The sequence below is a fragment of the Triticum aestivum genome, chromosome 2B (genome assembly GCF_018294505.1).
Source record: "Triticum aestivum cultivar Chinese Spring chromosome 2B, IWGSC CS RefSeq v2.1, whole genome shotgun sequence".
Classification (NCBI taxonomy): domain Eukaryota; kingdom Viridiplantae; phylum Streptophyta; class Magnoliopsida; order Poales; family Poaceae; genus Triticum; species Triticum aestivum.
This window is the reverse complement of record NC_057798.1, coordinates 784,693,348-784,702,285: the sequence shown is the minus strand read 5'-3', so window position 1 is coordinate 784,702,285 and position 8,938 is coordinate 784,693,348. Positions and strand designations below refer to the sequence as shown.

At 45.3% G+C, this 8,938-nt stretch overlaps 1 long non-coding RNA gene across 2 annotated transcripts; it reads right to left on the bottom strand.

Annotated features, from left to right (window-relative positions):
• Nucleotides 1-1,170: 1,170 nt before the first annotated feature.
• Nucleotides 1,171-3,878, bottom strand: LOC123042726 (uncharacterized). 2 transcript variants are annotated; one of them, XR_006418891.1, is made up of 5 exons: nt 3,770-3,878; nt 3,461-3,678; nt 2,454-2,896; nt 2,080-2,374; nt 1,171-2,003 (listed from the first exon to the last, which is right to left on the bottom strand). It is a non-coding gene; the product is annotated as an uncharacterized lncRNA (long non-coding RNA). The 2 variants fall into 2 exon arrangements; XR_006418890.1 differs by having other exon boundaries at nt 2,080-2,896.
• Between the last annotated feature and the right edge of the window lie 5,060 nt (nt 3,879-8,938).

Here is an 8,938-nt window from a genome sequence, read left to right as displayed (position 1 = left end):
TGCATGCATGTCAGACAAGGTTAATGGTAAGTAAGACAAGCAAGCTAAGGAGTGGCTTCAGTTTTGAACACAGGCCATCTTTGTGGCTCAACTTTGGACTGATTTTACATGTAGCTCAAATTTGGAATGATTTTTTATGGCCCTTGCATGAATGAACGATGGGTTACTGAGAGCATCCAGGCATCAATAGTCCAGGTATCGCAATACTATTATATTAAAAAAATTAGTCCAGGCATCAAGCATGAGGCGATCCCCATCACTCAAGGCTGAGAGCAGCAATAACATAGCAAGCCAGTGGCGGGGGGCTGTCAAGCTCGTATCTTTCCCCATGGACGGTGCCATCGTGCAGCCCTGGTCACTCACTCATGAATCCACACCCAGAATTTCTATATATACTATGATGATGGATGGATGTACCCCATCTCCCCTTCCTGCCTCTGAAAAGAGAAAGAGAAAAGAAAAGAAAGGAAATGGAAGGATCTAAAGTGGAACCATTTCCGACAAAGGCATCCGATCTCGGGCGACAGCGATCGGCGACTCGGCGTTACGAGACTTGCTCGCAAAGTCCTCCTGATGATAGATAAACACGGCCGGTTATCCGGGTGCTGCCAAACGGCCCGTGGCTCGTCACCTGTGGACCCACCCGACGCATGGAAGCTTCCGTGTGACACTGGCCTTTACGGCAGTCAAAGTCCCAAAGACTCGAGAGATCTCAACAATTTTTCGGCTGGGCCACACAAATCAGGACCGATCTGCAGTGTTGTTATTATACTCTGCATGCCAGGTCGGCATCGAGTATATGATAGCTCTACCGAATCCGATTTGCATGCAGAATAATGCCATGGATGGAGGCTTAGTATATGAACGCGAACACTCCGTCCGTTCATACATAACGAAGTAGATGTCCGGCTATCATTCTCCGTTAGGGCCTGTCAACACGGATTTTTCCAAGGAGACGACTCACTCGCACCCTCACCTTTTGTGAAGTTCCCCACATCTGCATTTCAAGAAATAAAAGTTCGCCACATCTCGTGAAAACTCATCTGGCGCAAAGAAGTTTACACATGCGCAATGAGATGTGTACTCTGAAAACTGTTCTCCAAATTAGATTTCTCAAACCATTCGGAAATTATACACTTCAACATAGACATTACACAACTACGACAGATTTACAGTACCACATAGATACTGGGAGTCCAGCAAATTGATAACACAAACACTACTCCTGAAATTCGGTTGTAGAGCGCTTGATGAGCCCTCTGCAAGAAAAATCAAGGATAGCCTATGCGTTTGCCTCAAGTAATTGACCCTCCGGATGCGCTTGGCACAACATGCACTACAAAGGTTGCTGTAGGTATTCTTCCGATGCCCGCCAACGCGTCACAGTTCGAGCAGTTTGCTTCATTTCTTGGTGTTTTCTGGATGTCCTCCGTTGCGGACAAGTACTGCTCCTGTGCTCTGGTTGCCGACAGATATGCAAAATCGGGTGTGCTTGCTGATACCGCCCATCAAGGGGTTTGGCACTCTTGCAGCACCATTGCATAGCCTTGACTTTGCTACGCGATCATCGTTAGGAGGTTTGTCTCTGCTGTTTTGGGTTGTCCTGCTTTCCTTTTCTGTTCCGGATCCATTAGCCCCACTATGTTACCCATTGTAGTGCCTTCGACATTGCTTCCGTAGTTACTGGATGGTTCTTGTCCATTGCTCTTTTCTCTCCGTGCTGCCCAGTTTGCATGAAAGTGATCCTCCAATCTAAGCCCATCTTGGACAGTAGCTACTGGGGTCAGTTTCTACATTGCCAATTTCAGCAAACCGATAACTAGTTCATATGTTGTTGTGTTTGCATCGCCCAGCGGCACAATCTCCAGGGTGTGTGTGCACAAGTTTGGATGTTACGGAGTTGTTAGATAGCTGATCTTTTTGAAGGCGCATCAAGTGGTCCGGAAGCGCATCTTCACAATGTGTTTAGCTGGTATCTCTGTCAATCCTAGGAAGTCAAGCACCTGCGAACATCGCACAGTCATGAGTCTGTTTTTTGGAGTACATCATAACCCTAGAAACTGAACTAAACAATTCTACCTTCAGAGCATGACAACACATCAATCCTATATGTTCAAAATTTCCACACTAGCATGCTATCTCCATACCCTGATTCAGCACTGGAATTTCATATACCACCCTGCACCACTTTTTGTGCTTCTCTCGGTGGTATTTCCGAACCAGGTACTTTGCACCTTTCTCGACCTCATCAACCTTGTATTGGCCTGCCTCTTACTGTCTTACAGAACTCACCAAATTTCTCAAACATAGCAATGGTGTACAAATTGCTTGCATGCAGCTCCAGTGGGGTATTCATCTTCATTACCGAGGTCGTCTAGTAAGATCAGAGACATCACTATAGTAACCAAACGTCAAATTCATCAAAATAATTAATCATTAGGCAAAAAGCTTACAATTTTTGTTCGCCTTTCTTCATAGTTCTCGTTTGCCTCACGATCGAATAACAAAGTCATGTACTTCCGAACCAACAGATGCATAAGGCAGCCCACGGGGACATGTGATTAGCACTCTCACTTCGTTGAGTGCTCGTCATCTTGGCACAAAATTTACCTTTGAAGTCTGGCTTTTCCCACTTGGTCCTAACTTCGTGCAACTGAGTCGAGTATGTGGTCTTCTGCAATCTGTATGCATCCATCAGGTCTGCCCATGCTTTCTTGAACTCATCAACCATCATCATGTGATGACCTATCTTGTGGAAATCATCTCTGAAATTGCTTCTCTTTGTGTACAAATGCCCAAGAAACTCTTTATGCTTCTTCAACACATGCCATTTCCACCACTGGCGTGTCACATCTGGCATGACTTTCTGTATTGCAACCTCTTCATTTGCTCGGCACTGGCTACATACAAAATTATTACTAATACATGTCAACCTGATATGATCAGCATAAGAACATTTATGTAGCAAGTGTGCAGAACAAATTGTATCAATGTCTCCGGCACACAGAAATAAAATGCATCAGCTGGAAGCTATGGCTTATCAAGCAACCACATACAGTTTGCTCCATACAATTTTTTAGTTGTCACGCTTGGTTCTGTCCATGTTCAATGTACTCTTCCCGTGCCTAATTCCGAAACGAATCTCCCAGGAACACAAATTTTAGTAATCGTACCCCTCACCAATGAGTTGAACGAACTTCCAAGTTGAGGCGCAATCATTGTGTTACTCTTCGTCTCTGCGTACCCCTTGATTGTTTTCTCGAGGGCACAAACTCCATCGGCGCTCCATAGGAGCCCATTCCACACACACACTCAATCAACTTATCCCCGCATAGAAATTGGTCACAGAACTACATCGTATTACTGGAACCATTGTCTGAAGCAGCATTCTTTCAATTGCCCCCGTCTACAACAGTATATTCATCTCAGCAAGAACGCACTAAGCACACACACCAATTACCTTTTTGTCCAGCCCGGAGCCTGCGGGTCGTCTTTGCCGTTAGATTGTTCGGATTCTGTCGTCGAAGCTGGCGTCGCAAACCCCGTTCAGGTCGAGCTGAAGCAGCCTTCTCCATCAGGCATCTCGTGTACGCTGCATTCACCGGATGCTTCCACCAGATCTAGCATAGGTCGATTTGGCGACCGCCACATAGTCTCGTTCAATGCCGGAATGGGAACCTGACCAGTAGTTTTCCACGGAGGAGATCTATGAGACAACACGGAAGGAGAAATCTACCATATGGGGGAAGGGGGGTTGGAGGAAGCACACCTATCGATGGGATCTGATACGAACTCGAAGCCGTCCCCGTCGGCCGCCAAGGTCGCCATGGGTTCGCCGCGCCCAGCATCTGAGGTGCTTTTGGGTCAACACACTCCCCTCCGTATGGCATTCGACGCCGTTGCGCATACCGGCACAGGTAAACGAAATCGATCAAGTACCATTGGCACACCATCCTTGACTCGTCACGGACTCACGGTGACGCCTAAATCCGTCGCCTCTACTACAGATCAGTATTTCCATGAGCCATAATTGCCGTCCCCACTTGCCCTTGTACCATTGGTCTACATAACAGGAGCAGGCGAGCTCGTCCACTCTTTCGCTGCTCTCGGACTGCTACGGTTTCAAATTAATAAAAAAGTTTAGCAGGTGCTCCCTTTGTATCATAGTGTCAAAAAAAAAGTCTTACATTTAGGGACGGAGATAGTAGAAACGTTGTTGTCACAGTAACAGATGACACCCATTATGCCTGTAGAAAATAATAAAAGAACTGAACAGATAAACACTAGCTGATTAAAACACTAACTTTCATAGTGTTTTTCTGAAGGCAAGATGTATCAATTTTGCCAAGTAGGTGTCTCCGATTCTATCCTTATGTTTTGTTGGCAGACAGTTTTCAACTCTGTATTTCCATTTTCGAATCCGATTCTATCCATGTGCACCCGCAAAAACAAAAAAGATTCTATCCATACGCCCTAGCACACACACAAAACAAAAAGATTCTATCCATATGATTATTAGCTATACAAATACTGAAATTGGCCATGAACTGAACGGTCGCCCCTATTACCAAGTCCAATGAGCATGCCACCATCCTGCTTCATGCCTCAGTTTCCACGGCAAATGGAAACTGGGCTACCTCAGCCAAATTTCCACGGCATTTTTCTCTACTAGTAGTAGAACTACTCCAAGCGAGGTGCCTTGCGAAAGGAACTCCGTATGAGTTGACACTATGCTTGTGATAAGCTCTGGCGTTCCTCCGTCGCCGGCGGAAAGCGGTGGACTGCGCGCCGATGGGGAGCACGCCCCCGGCCATTTCGTTTTGCACTCCCCCGCCGACGTAAGGCCAACTCCACCGCGCGACCCTATTTTGTCCGCCCCCGTCCGTTTGGGGTAAAAAGAACAAACGAAACGTCCCAGCGCGTGGCGTAAACGGACTTTTGTCCGCTTTGTATCCGCTTTCGACCAATCCCCGGCCCAAACTTGCGCCGGTTTTGAGGTGAAATGGACAGTGCGCGGACGGGCGGGACGCGCGCGCTTGTCCTCCCCTGGCCCGCCTGTCGGTGGGAGAAACCAAACCCAGCCCCCATGCCCATTTGGCGCCATTTGCCCAAAACCCTCCCACGTCCCTCCCGCCGCCCCCTCTCCCCCATCCATGGCCGACGCCCCACCGAGTTCCGGCGGCCTGGCCGTCTACCCGCCCGCAAAGGTGAAGAAGAAGGCGCCAAGGAAGCCGCGGTCGGAGTGCACGCCGGAGGAGATCGCCAAGATGGACGCGGAATCGGCAAAGAGGAGGGAACGGAGAGCAGTCGTCAAGCTCAATGCCGCCGCGGCCAAGTTCGCCGCCCAGCGCGAGGAGCTGGATCCCGCGCGGCGCAAGGCCGCTGCCGACGAGAAGGAGGACCTCGTCAACAAAGCGCACGCCAAAGATAGGTATTAAGTAACCAATCTGCTTTGCTTCTGAAGGAAAGCTTAAGATAAAGCAAAATGAGGATCGGAGAGCTTCTCACCACTCGGACAGATTTCCTTGGGCAACCTCTTATGATGGGATGTGGCTAACTGAAAAGATCGCCATGGCCGCGGAATGGCCGTGCCCTTGTGGCACTGGTTTCTTCTGTGTGCTCATCATTGAAGAAACGAGAGCGCCCACCGAACGTCCGCACTACGTGGTGCTGTTTTCTTCCGTCTGTGTGCGTGTGCCATCTCGTGCATGGCCTCGGAGACAAGCAAGTAGGCCCATATAATGATCTCGAGAAGCATGTAAACCTCTCATGCGTGCCAATAATCAGCTCAGTTCCCCGATCCGACTACACTGGCAGGTGGTGCGCGCGCGCCGCTTGCTCGCAGGTCAACTCCTCCGCCGATGTAAACAAATGCGTACTATATCTGCGATCTAGATCTGTCTGCCCGTCGATCTGAGCACGAGACCACGAGTCAGTACTAGACTAGTTTAGAGGGTCAAAGCAGAGCAGTTGGAATCAAAAGCACCATGCTGCTGCATGTCTTTCTTTCAGCTTCCTAACAATCGTATTCGTACTATACTATCACTAGTAGAAAAGGAGGCATTTATCCCGGTTCGTAAGGACCTATACTAATGGATCGTTACTAATACCTCTCACCTTTAGTCTCGGTTCAAACACGAACCGGGACAGATGGGCCTCCACGTGGCCGGTGCGCCGAGCCCAGGCAGGGGGCCTTTGGTCCAACCACCAATCGGGACCAAAAGGAGATGTTTTTTTTTAAATGTGGCTGCTTTAGGGGTTTTGGGGGTTATTTTTAGGTTGTTATTAGCTAGCTAATAGAGAGAAGTGCCATCTCTTATATCTTCGTCATCGGTTTATCAATGCTGCTATGTTCATTTCACCCGTTGATATAATAACTCATGTATGCTCACATCATACATCATCATATATAATAACAAGTCCTACTAATCATGCATCATATGCATCCTACAACTTCTACTCGTTATTAATAATAAGTCATACAATCATCATCCTCATAGTCATCGAACCCAACCCTACATATAATTGTTCTTAGCACATGATCATCAGTATCAGGTAGGACCTAAACACCCTTAAGGTAAAAAAGCATAAAATAATATAGACCCTGACTCTCCATTATGAAGAACGGAGATCATCTTATCTCCAATTTTTGCGCTTCGCTGCCTTTTACTTCCAAGAAGCTCCTTACGACTGTCCATACATTTTTTCCATTCTTTGATTGTCATGTCTTCACTTCTTTCAGAAACCCGGTATGGACAGTTCAGATTCGTAGGAAGACCTGGTTGTATGTTCAAAACATGAAGGCTACCGTGCGTATACATCAGATGAGGCACAATCATTCGGGATTATCTGTTGAAAAACATAGTAATAAATTCATAGTTAGCAATGATGTACTGGTTTTAGAAGTGTGCAAAAAGATGCACGGATGTCGTAATAGTAAAAAATCTTATCAGGGTATCTCCATGGTAGTTACCGTAGTTCAACACGTGCACTAGTGGCATGTATTGACCATAAATGTTGAGGAGTTCAATTATAGACATTGTAATTCTCAAGATAAGTATAAAATGCGATCAGATGATTTTTATCCCTATAAGTTAATTCGGAGCCATCGGTGTAGTGGGTTTTGTGAACCATCTTCCGCACATTCTTTGAAGAATGAAAATAAGATGTCAATGGAAATAAGATGTCAACTATTTTGAAATAAACAATATAAATTACTTCATAACTATGTTAAGCTCACATGGGGGAAGAATTGGAGGTGTATCCACAAGGACCCAAATCGAAGGTCTGTCTTGCTCGATTGTAGGATCACCAAGATCCATGGTGACAAGCATACCCTCATCAAAACCATGCATCTTGCAAAGTACTTCCCAATTTTTGTAACCAAAATGGATTACACTCTCAGTATTGTACAGCTTTACTTGAAAATCCACACCATGATGGATCCTTGGTAGAAATTTTTTGGTTTCCATATTTTCATGGTCTTCAAAACACATCCTCTCCAAGACATAGCGTCTTGCATAACATGGGATAAGCTAGTCGAATTGGAAAAGATGAAAAATACACGTTAAAATAGTTGAAGTCGTGTTTAATTACGAAAAAAACTATTGTCGTCGTTGCGTACCGTATGAACATCGAAGGTCTCCTCGAGCTTAATGTTGAAGCGCCGACCTTCGTCCAGCTCAATGAACCTGTCGCACATACCTCGATCGTCGTGGCACCAGTCGCACTCCCCCGGGCGGTTTTCATCGTTTGAGTACGACATTTCCAGCCTATATATATTCATAATTTAAATATTAAACTAGATCATTATTATTAATCACGGGTTGACTATCGGTGGTACGTAGCTTCTCCTTTCATTCCCGAGTGCATTATTACATCAAATTGTCTAGCACACGGGAATGAAGGAGAACTTTTCCAATATGAGCATTCAATAAGCAAAACAAAATCATAAAATAAGCAAAATCAAATCATAAAATAAAGTAATATTCAAATTAGCATGCATTCAATAATTATAAGCAAAAGTACATCATCTCTTGGTGTCCGTACATCGTCGAATATCATCACTAATGTAGCATCACTAATACAAATAGAAACGTAGCGCCCACGGGTATCGTCGCAGGCGATGGACACCCAAAGATAAGGAACCATCACAGGATCATAGCTCCAGTGAGATCCCTGAAGAACCTGCCAGGTATTGTCGAACCTGCCCTCCAATGCAACCATGTAGCGACAGACGTGCTCGTCCTCCTCGCTGACACGGTGACGTACCACTTCCGCGGTGTGCGGAAGCCTCGGCACCATCACTGGCCCATGCGACCGCCACCAAAAAAGGATTGGGTCAACAACGGGCTGCCTCTGCACCAACCTACGTCCCCCAGAAGGTAGCACCTCCCAATACCATCCCGGCGGAGCCCAGTCCCGAACATGGCCCTAATCAAGCAAGCCTCCACCGCCGAGTCGACGACGACGAGGATGCGGGATAGGCATCGCCGACGTCGATGCGGGAACTACTTCTATATATAGTTAAATAAAGTAGTTTTACTAATTAAATCAACTAACTAGTTCAACTACTAAGCACTTACTATAAATAAATAAAGTAGTACTTACTAAAAATAAACTACTTATATATATAGTAAAATAAAGTAGTTTATTAAATCAACTAGCTAGTTCAACTATATATGAAACACTTACTATAAATAAAATAAAGTAGTACTTACTAAAAATAAACTAGTATTTTTCTAACTAATTATATTAAACACTTTCTCTTCTTATTTTTTTCCTTTTTCTAAATACTATGAACAAAAAAACATTAAAATTCTATGAACAAAATTACAACAGAAAAAAATCATAAAAATTCTATGAACAGAAAAAAATCATAAAAATTTGACATATTAGATTTTTGCATATATATATGAACATACAAACATGCATATTC